Raw genomic sequence first — 11,196 nt, 5'->3', positions numbered from 1 at the left:
GCACATAAAGGCGTCAAGCTCAGCTACACAAACTTCTAAGGTAGGCCGCACACCGGCATGCGTCAAGACATGTAACAGTCCAGACACGATGTCTGCGACATGATGCAAAGAAAGGAGCACAATTGAAACGAGTGAGATTATGAAAACCGCCGCACACCGGTCTGAGTCATGATGCTAACGTCAGCTTCATGCTGCAGACACGTGCAGCAAGACTCGGCATGTTCCTTTTCTGTGCGTCAAGACTCAGACATCAGTACTCAAGTAACAGGACTAATGTACGATATCGGCATGACGTCATGTCATCAACTGGAGAAGATGTGATAAGACGCAAACATATGCCTCTTCGGTGTGGGGACTCGAGTCTAAATCACGAATGAAGCAAGACTGCGTCTTTTGTCTCATGTCTTGATGCTTGTCTTGACGCATTTGGTGTGCGGCCGCCCTAAGGACGAGTCATGTAGGTAAGAAAGATCCTCGGGGAAAAAATGCTGACATCAGTAGGTCAACTTTTGCGGCTCCTAGAATCTGCCTTATCCTCTCTCATTCTTAAGCAACATGTAATTGGTGGGGCAATTAAATTAACCACATCTAACACACAGAGCTGAATGCTGCTCACATATTTATCTGCTGTGTTCCCATGTCCCGGGTTTGAATTACTTACACCTTCTATGGAGGTTGCCGTATTTAAGGGTTGCAATGCACCTGTGAGATAAACATTTCATGTGGCAGTGAACATTATTAATTTAGTTACAAAATAACATTCAAATGTCTTTCAGTTTTTTTAAATGTTGAAACTGAATTTCCAATATGTGAATATTTACGTCCGGGAAATTTCAAATTTTAGAAGTTATTTAAATTGATGTTTATTATTATCTTCGCCACTGTCGGTCTCTTTGAAATTAGGGACGTACAGTATGTTCACAAAGAATAGCCTTTGCACTTGATTACAAACGGTACATGGATACGGTCGATTTTAGAAATTCCTTTAGTGACTCTTCCATTCGTCAAAATTCGCTATAGCAAATAAGTACAATTTGAGGATTACAGAAATTAGCGTTGCTTTTTTAACTTATGCCTCATCCTATTGAATTAACTCAGGAACATGCTTAAGACTGTTCGAAAGGAATACAGATTGTTCACTCACTCACTCATGGAGCTCAGCCCTTCTTGAGAAGCTGCTAATTGTTCAGCTTCTAGAGAACTTCCCAGCATTTTACGGAACCAGAAGGTTCATTACCGTGTTCACAAGAGCCCTCCGCTGGTCCCTATCCCGAGACAGATAAATCCAGTCCATACCATCCCATCCTGTCTCTCTAAGATCCATTTCAATATTGTCCACCCACATAGCCTTGGTCTTCCGAGTGGTCACTTTCAATCTGGCTTTCCCACCAATATCCTATATGAATTCCTCTTCTCCTCCACTCATGCTACATTTCCATCCCACCTCATCCACCTTGACTTCATCATTCTAATTATACTTGGAGGAGAGTACAAGTTATGAAGCTCCTCATTATGCAGTTTTCTTCAATCTCCTGTCACTTCATTTCTCTTCCGTCCAAGCATTCTCCTCAACACCCTGTTCCCAGAAACCCTCAGTGAACGTTCTTCCCTTAATGTCAGAGACAAAGTTTCACATGCATGCAGAACCACAGGCAAAATTATAGTTTTGTGTATTATAATTTTTATGTTTTTGGACAGCAGACGAGAAGACAAAAGTTTCTGCACTGAATGGTAGCAAGCATTACCCGAGTTCAATCTCCCCTTAATTTCCTCCTGAATCAGGTTTTGATTTGTTATCGTCGTTCCAAAATATTTGAATTGTGCCAGATTTTCAAAACATCTGTTACCTGTCTTTGTGTCATGATCTCGCCCTGAATTTTGGTGACGAGACAGCAAGATATACTTCTATATGAATATATAAGGGGTGGGCCTTCTCAGCCCTTGCACCGCGACCTACAGTGGTCTATTGTGCTTAACATATACGTATCCTGTCTTTGTGTCATGATCTCGCCCTGAATTTTGGTGACGAGACAGCAAGATATACTTCTATATGAATATATAAGGGGTGGGCCTTCTCAGCCCTTGCACCGCGACCTACAGTGGTCTATTATGCTTAACATATACTTAGTTTTCTCTGTGATTACTTCTAGACCAAGCTCCTTATTTGCGTCAATTAAAGTTTGCATGTTTTTCTTTATGCTATCTACATTATCATCAGCATAGACCAACACCTGATTTGTTCCGTTTAATTTCAGTCCCACTTGGTTTTCCTGGACCTTCCTATTAGCATATTCTAAAGCAAAGTTGGAAAGCAGTGGCGATAAAACATCATATCCTTGTTTTAGACCATTCTGGTTAGGAAAGTTATCAGACAAATGCGTATTTACCTATACGGACTTTACTATACGCTTCGTTTAAACACATTTTAATCAGCCTAGTTTCATACAAACTTGAATAAGACGGCAGGGCCCAACAACCGGCTGGAAGAGCCATTGAAAACAGTTGCAAAGGGCACTTGACGTAAAACTCAAATTAAAATAAAATAGTACAGTTCTGTAAATTAGGGTATATTGCAGTTTGGGCGATTTTGTATAAACGTCTATGTATTCTCAGCCCGTCGATAATGCAACAATTGTCTTATTCACCATTTAACAATCAGCACAACGTGTTTCGGCCATAGATCGCCATCTTCAGGTGTTTTAATGCGTTCAACTGTTACACTGTTCTCAAGTGCGCTAACATCGCGCGTTGCAGTCAACTTAAAATGACATAAGTAATTACTTAAAATCCATTAAAATTTTCTATTAAAATTTTTCGTAAAATCCTATTCCACCTCATAAGGGGTGTCGTGGGACTGATTATTTCATGTAGACATAGACTGTATATGGAGACCATTTATAAGTTTACATGAGCAGGGTACATTCTCAAACAGTCAATTCCCTTAACCTGAAGATGAGGGAAACAGGTTCCTCTGAAACGTTTGTAACTCTCTAATCAATTACAAAGAGCCTCACTCCAGAAGGCTCTCATTTAGCATTGTTCCATTTGTCGTATCTGGAAACTTTTCTTGTGTGAGTTAATCCAGTCGTCTGGAACGTATAGGATTACGAGCGGAATTCAGAAAAAAAGTCTTGTGATTTATTCTTCCACTTTCACATGATATATCGCAGGATATTCGTAATCTGGTCTAAAATATGTTTGATGTTTCACATAAATCCTCCCCTTTTCTTTTTATGATTCACTAGTATTCATCCTCTGATATGTTTCTGCATAGAGGCTATTCTTGCGTTCTAATGCGGGCCACTTGCACGAGCTAACGGTAACAATTGTTCAGTTCCTGATCACATATATTCCCCACTCCACCCCTTCTGCAAATCATTCGGTGTTCACGTCCTGTATTCGAGCATTTCGAGGAGAATTTTCTTGTTACCTACATAAACACATCGCAAACATACGAGATGTGAAATTTTCAAGGTGTTGAATATAAAGACAGCAATCAAGTAGGATGTGACGTCGTGTAATCTGGTAACTGTTTACGTTTGTAAGGAACCTGTTGTCTCCATCTTCAGGGCAGATGAACATGTACTGGACTACATGGCGCCATATCCCAGAACACTGCAGTCTTAAGCTAATTGTAAAGAAAATGAAACTTAAAGAATGTTAAAGGAGAACTTATCCGTTCAAATGTTTACACGTGTTACGGTGATTAAGACGCGGGTTTGGATTGATGAATCGATTTATTGGATTTTCACTAGTCGTATCTCAAATTAGTTCTTACACTCTTAAAATTACTGTAACGTCACACATTAAGTCTTGTAATTCTTCTTCTGGCCGCACCCCTGTTCCCTCGGAACTTCGGAACTCAAGTGAAGTCAATTCCCATTTCCGTATTCTCTCATATCCTCTCGGCACGGACCACACACAGAAAATACAGTTCTACTGTTGCGTAGCGCGGACCACACAGAAAACAAGTCACATGATAACTGACTCGCCAGGTGCACTGGCTGTTGCCTAATAGTGATCAATAAACATTCGCCCTATTGTTGCGTGACTTTAAGCTGGGTGTTTATCGCATCGTTGCCTAGCTATGAACGTTGCAATATGTAAAAGCTCGACAAGCCACAATGCCACAAGACAAAGCTGCTCAAAGCTGTAGACATACATTCGAAACAGTATCTTGTAGTGCTTTTATGAACAAGAATCTTTCTATTATCCCGGTGACTAGCTTACAGGCGTCAATTGTTTACATGCAGGACTTGATGTTCCCACAGCTGTTGTTATGAAGAGTTCTGTCTTCGGGATGTAATACTGTGTAGTGCCGTGAAAGTCAACTGACATTTCGGAGGAACGTATCCGGGTTCGAAGAATAAGCCAAGAAAGACATCAGCATGAGGCAGACAGCAAGCAGAGCTTGCAAGAAACCCAGGATAAGGCATCTAACTGCATCACTTTGGTTTCTTGCTTGACTTATTCTTCGAGCGAAGATGGAGGCCACGTGTCCACCTGAAACGTCTGCTGATTTTCAAGAGACTACATGGTGTTATATCCCAGAAAATAGGATTCTTCAAATTTTTAGATGTCTTAGGAAAATGCGTTACTCATAACTCGAGACTAGTAATTCTTTTTGTCTGTAAGACGAAAAACACATACCTCTTCCTTTGAGCAAACTCTGCCGCGAGCATGCTTATAGTCTGCACCATGCGACTGTTCAAATAACAGCGCTGACATCGCACGCAGTTTGTGCTCTGTAGCCGCGCTGATGCGCTGTGATGTGTGACATGGCAGCCAGCATTAAGAAGAAAGATAACAGCTTTTCCATGTCTATGTGGAGAGATGTAGTTTGTGGAAATACTCATTTTCTGAGCTATCTTGCGGAATACAGGAAAAAAATCTAAGATTTACAGATGAAACATCACATTAAGAAGTCACTATTGCAGGTATATAACTTTCATGTGAGATATGGACCATTAACTTTTTTCCCCCCTATATATTAAGGCACAAAAAGTGAGCCTGGAGGTTGACTGAAGTGGTGGTAAGAATTTGGGACATTTGTGAACACGGTAATATACTTAGTTACCTTAACATTAGGGGCTGCGCCATAGCTCAAGCGGTTGGACGCTGGCTTCCCACCGCGGCGGCCCGGGTTCCATCCCGGATCTGGTCAAGTGGGATTTGTGGTGGACAAAGAGGCGCTGGGGCAGGTTTACTCCTAGTACTTCGGTTTCCCCTGCCAATCTTCATTCCACCAATTGCTCCACAATTACCCTCACCTATCATCTGGGGCTGGTACAATAGGCCAGAAGTGGCCGCAGTACAAGGGACTTAGTCCCACCCCACTAGCAATAAAAAAATTACCATAAATTAGCTACTCTATTGATCAGTTGAGAAAATGTCACTTTGTTACTAAGACCCTTTTGCAGTTAAGATATTTAAAAATCGTAGATACCAAAAGCACCGATCACAGAGACCGCGCGGTGTAAGGCATGAACCGTCTCCGCCCGCTCGAACACTGGGATCCTGGGCTCGAATCTAACTCAAGATATGGATGTTTGAACGCGTTTATTCTGTGTGTAAATAGCGGCCTTGCAACGGGATCATCCCCCGTCCAAGGAGTCCTACCGACTCTATATTACTTACTTACTTACTTACTCATGGAGCTGAGCCCTTCTGGAGGAGCCGCCAATTCTGCAGCTACTCAGGAATTTCCCAGCATTTTATGGAACCCGAAGGTTCATCGCCGTGTTCCCAAGAGCACTCCACTGGTCCCTATCCTGACCCAGATCTATCCAATCCATACCATCCCATCCTGTTACTAAGATCTATTCTGATATTGTCCACCTACGCCTTGGTCTTCCCAGTGTTCTCTTTCCTTCTTGCTTTCTCACCAATCTCCTCTACGCTTTCCTCATCTCCCCCATTCGTGCTACATGCCCTGCCCACCTCATCCTCCTTGACTTGATCATTCTAATTATACATGGAGAAGAGTGCAAGTTATGACGCTCCTCATTATGCAGTTTTCTCCAACCTCCAGACATTTCGTCTCTCTTCAGTCCAAATATTCTTCCTCAGCGCCCTGTTCTCAAACACCCTCAGTCTATGTTTCTCCCTTAATGTGTATGGATTAAGAAACTGAAAGAGCGGCCAAGGTCCACAAGGGCTGCAGGGTCATACAAAGGTAAATGAATGGATACAGAGCGCTGTCAGATAATTGGGACGTTAAGTGTTTGAGTACTACCTGCATCCTTCAATGTAGGCAACCTTTTCTTCATGATGACGGATCTCAGACGTTTACTGATGATCAGATCGCGGATAATTGACACCAACAAACTGTTGCGAACAGTTCCTATCAGGTTAATCTCTCATCGAGTCGATGAGTTTATTTTTTCCGTCACGGAGGCGTAACTACCTGTAGCTCGTGGAGAGTTGAAGAAGCCGTCCGAGCAATTGCGTCTCTACAGCAGAAGCAAGCGATCGTGACCTATCAGTTGAAACGTCCTGTCACAAAAGACGATATTCGCCTGTTGCATCTGAGGTTCTCACAGCGGTGGTCATGAACAGTTCTGTCTTATGTGATGTAATGCTGGGTAGTCCGTTGAATCCAACCGACGTTTCGAAGGAACTTGTCGCTTCCAGCTTCAGATTGGAAAAACTCTTCCTTATAATTTTTTCAGCGTTTGTACAGATAATTTTGTGTTCGATGGTCATTCTTCTGGATTGTACGAGGGAAGTGTCGGTTTGAATCTCGGCTGAAACCCAAATTATTCTCACTGAAGTTTTGCTGGTTTTTCTCACCACCTCCGGGCAATTTCAGAGACAGTACTGTATATAATGAAATAAGCTCCTGTCGCTTCCTTCCACATCTTTTCCAATATATTAATTATTTATCCTAACATTATGTTTACGTACGCTGACACCATGATAGTTTCATTAAATAAACTATATAAATAAATTTAAAAATTCTAAAGATTTTTTTTTATCTGTACAAATGCTCTATCTTCCGACTTCTGCTTTCAGTCTGAGCAAGATACCACGAACTAACTGAACCGTAGATTTTCCTAACATTTCAGTCTTTCTGCTTTGGGTCTGCATTTATACTCAAATTTCCACATCTTCTGTACTCATTTTCTTAATACCTGGTTCTGTGCAAGATCTTTTGAGCTTGAAATTCTACTTTATCGTATTTAAGTGTCAGAGTCTTATAACAGTTATGAAGACCAAGAAATTCCGGGTCGAAACAGTCTGTGCTCAGTGTGAATGTATAACAACTGAAAAATTGGCCGGTAAAAGTCCGACATTCCCTAGACTCTATCTTTGGCTGACAATCACGCCACATCTGTCCCTAGTGACGGAGGCACGAGCAGTGTATGAAACATTGGAGTTTTTCTCTGTAATGACAGGGTTAATGGAACGGAAAAATTTTATAGAATTTTAAAAGGGGTTTCCGTCCAAAATTCTGTACGTATCACCGTTCCCCGACACTATTCTCATGTCCATCCTATCCTGATAGATATCACTATCCTAACAGCACGGACCATGTAAATGGTGAAGTTAGTTTTTGCGAAATAACACAAATTCGTCTTCCTTCTTAGGTCCAGCACCCTCCAGAGAATTTTATTGCCAACCGATCGTATTGTGTGTGAAAGCGCTGGAGGGCGGTCCAGAAAAATCTTTACAGCATTTCATAAAGTGTTAATGGTGGCTACTTCCCCTTGACGGCTCTAGGTTCTTGGAAATTTATATTCCCACACTAATACTTGTTTGAAACTTCACACACCTAAAGTTGTAGTACAGTAATAACAAAAACCGAACACAACGTAAAATAAGCAATTTTACAGTAATGATACAAGACGACATATCTCCGTAATCTCTAAATATTTCACCTCACCATGCATAAGTAGTTTCGTCTTCTGGAATATAAAGCGTGTAGTCCACTGAAATTCAGCCGACGTTTCGTAGGAACATTTTGCATCTATCTTAAGGATTGACGTGGAAGCCAAGCAAGAGACCAGGATGAAGCATGAATTAACGTTGCCTTCATGAGATATTCTCCTGTCGTATATTAAATTAGGCATATAGTATTTAATTAATTTCAGTGGATATGAAACTCTGAACACGGTATGTAGGGAGTCTCTATAGGGTGGGTTCACTGACGACAGTTGCAAGATAATTAGTGAAGTGTAAGCTTCATTAGTTGGACTACAGCACGTCAGGTGGGACAGGGGTGACACTGAACCACCACGCGATTTTATATGTTCATATGGAAATGGAAATGAAAATCATGAATTAGTGATGGGATTGTTTTACGCAAGGACATCATACAAAGAGTTACGAGGATAGAGTTTGTTATTGACAGCGTGTCGTGTATAGTAACATATGAAAGTCGCTGGTGTGACATCATTGTTCCAAATGCGCATGCCCCAAGAGGACAAATAAAACTGATGGTACGAAAGTCATCCGTGGATCTATACAATCACGCTCCCCATACGCTTTCATGGCGTAGTGCTTAATTAGTTCAGCATAGGCACAACTTCATCATCATAGGAGACAGTTTCTGTGAGGAACTAGAACGTGTATTCTATCAACTTCCTAAGCACCACGTGAAAATATTTTAGGAGATTTTAATGCCAAAGTAGATAAAGGAGATGCTTTCAAACCTACAACTGCTAGCGAGAGCTCACACGAAATTACTATTGATAATGTATTTGGAGTGGTAAATTTTGCCATATCGAAAAAACTCGTCTTGAGTACAACATTCCCACGAGGAAACATTCATAAATTCGCATAGATATCTCCTGATGGGAAGACAAACATTCAGTCTTACTATACGAGTATTTATATAGATGGGAGACGGCATTCAGTTGTACTTAATGTCCGGTCTTTCAGAGGAGTGGACTGTGATACTGATCCCTATCTAATGGTGGCAAATGTTAGGGAGAGACTGACAGTAAGTAAACAAAAAACGCGAAAATTTAACAAGCATAGGTTCAATCACAAGAAAAGAAACTAGGTAGAATGTAAAGAAGTGTATCAGGTTAAAATCTCAGAAAAATTCGCGGCTTGCTTGCTTATTTGTTTTAAACTCCATTTTAATATTATCTTCCAATATGGGCAAGACGCCAGACCCAGACAGTTTATCCGTTTCAGGATTCCCAGCTAAAGTTTTCTGAGCTCGCATGCATACTACATGTTCCACTCACTACAGCCTTCAAAAACTGATCCTCGTGCAATCCATGAAGTTTTACCCCGTAGCTGCACACACACGAAATTGCTTACACAAATCCTAATATTCCCTGAAAGAAATAAATTGTCTCTAAAAGTAGATGGATTGGTTGCAGAGCAAACGTTATAGGAAATAATGTACATTGGTAGATACTTTCAGCATCGTCCTAACATTTAAAATTCGAAGCCTTTTTCAAATTATACTGCAGTCTCTCATCCGCTGTAGGAAATAATAACATGTCTTGTAACGGAATGATGGATTCACAACAAGTTGCAGCATATGTCACAACAATGGAGGCGTGACGCAGAATATAATCCTCACAATATGTAAAGTTCTTTTCTGTCGTCACTTCCATTATGTTGGCAGCATCTGCTGTGCCCCGCCACATTCCATCAATTCCGCACTTTCGCTCCGTGCTCGGAGCTGCATCATCTGGTGAGAAGGGGTGATTATAGTGAACAAAACGGGATTCATGTTCTTGTGCCGAAACGTCTATCTAGCCAATGTTACTGGGCGCCAGTAAAGGGAACTGGATGTTTCCCACCATTTTGATTTCGTTCTTTGTAGAGGCAGAGATAAACAGTGATTGATGAGAAATTCGCCTGTTATGAAATGCATTTTCATCTCGTACATCAAACAAATTTTTTAGCATAAACGATTCACTCCTTTACCGCATTTTAAATCTAATTTCTTTTTATTGCTAGTGGGGTGGGACTAAGTCCCTTGTACTGCGGCCACTTCTGGCCTATTGTACCAGCCACAGATGATAGGTGAGGGTGATTGTGGAGTAATTGATGGAATGAAGATTGGCAGGGGAAACCGAAGTACTCGGAGAAAACCTGCCCCAGCACGACTTTGTCCACCACAAATCCCATTTCACCAGACCCGGGATCGAACCCGGACCGCTGCGGTGGGAAGCCAGCGACTAATCACTTGAGCTATGGCGCGGCCTGTTTTAAATCTAAATGAGTTCACAGTGTTCAGGATACACGTTCGGAAGAAGGCATTCTTTATATCCAAAGCTACATAAAACTAAATAACTGGTACAGGGTCCGTCTTCTGAAGTTAATATTCTCTTAACTGGTCAAAAATTTTCGCACCAATTTCTAACTACAAAGTTCATTGCCGTGCTCACAAGAGCCCGTCGCTAGGCTCAGTCCTGAGCCAGATAATTCTGATCCGTTCCCTTGCTCCGTATTTCAAACAGAACAAATGGATACTCCAATTATCTGTCTCGGACTGTATAGAAGGAGTTGCTTCCTGGATTGAGGGGGGTTAAAACATTTTTCATGTAACCACATGCACCTAATGAGACGCATGCCAGTTGAATATGGCGGACATGTCGAAAATACCGCAAAGTTCAATTATATATTTTTTCCTTGTGCGAAAAGACACGAGACACACTTTCTATACAGATTTCCGCATTGAAATGTGTAATAACGTAAAAATAATTGGATCTATGGAATATAGGACTGCATTATGAGGAAGTAAATTTGACTCCCGAAATTAGGCTGCGCCATAGCTGAAGTGGTTAGTCGCTGGCTACCAACCGCGGCGGCACGGGTTCGAGCCCGGGTCTGGTCGTGTAGGATTTGTGGTGGACAGAGTGATGCTGGGGCAGGTTTTCTCCGAGTACTTCGGTTTGCCCCTGCCAATTTTCATTCCACCGATTGCTCCACAATCACCCTCATCTACAATCTGGGACTGGTACAATAGGCCAGAAATGGCCGCTGTACCAATTGGACTCGGTCTCACCCCACTAAGAGAAAACCCTGCAAACTTAACTTCTGTTTGTTGCCCATATGTATTTAACACGTGAAAAGGAGGAGGCTTACAGGCTCTAAGGGAAAGTCTCAGTTGGAATACTAACACAACGATACGAGTAGCTCTTCTTTCCACTTTATACAGTGCGTACAATCAAGTGCGCCCCGCGACTGCATCCGTTCTGCGGTGGTATGACTCACGGCAAATTGCAG

General features: G+C 41.7%; 1 protein-coding gene across 4 annotated transcripts in view; it reads left to right on the top strand.

Annotated features, from left to right (window-relative positions):
• LOC111864041 (calcitonin gene-related peptide type 1 receptor) overlaps positions 1-11,196 on the top strand; it is a 523,124-nt gene that overhangs the window by 377,602 nt on the left and 134,326 nt on the right. The window lies entirely within an intron of this gene.

Source organism: Cryptotermes secundus, unplaced genomic scaffold (genome assembly GCF_002891405.2).
Source record: "Cryptotermes secundus unplaced genomic scaffold, Csec_1.0 scaffold303, whole genome shotgun sequence".
NCBI lineage: Eukaryota > Metazoa > Arthropoda > Insecta > Blattodea > Kalotermitidae > Cryptotermes > Cryptotermes secundus.
The sequence above is the reverse complement of the archived record's forward strand: the minus strand, read 5'-3'. Positions and strand labels throughout refer to the sequence as shown.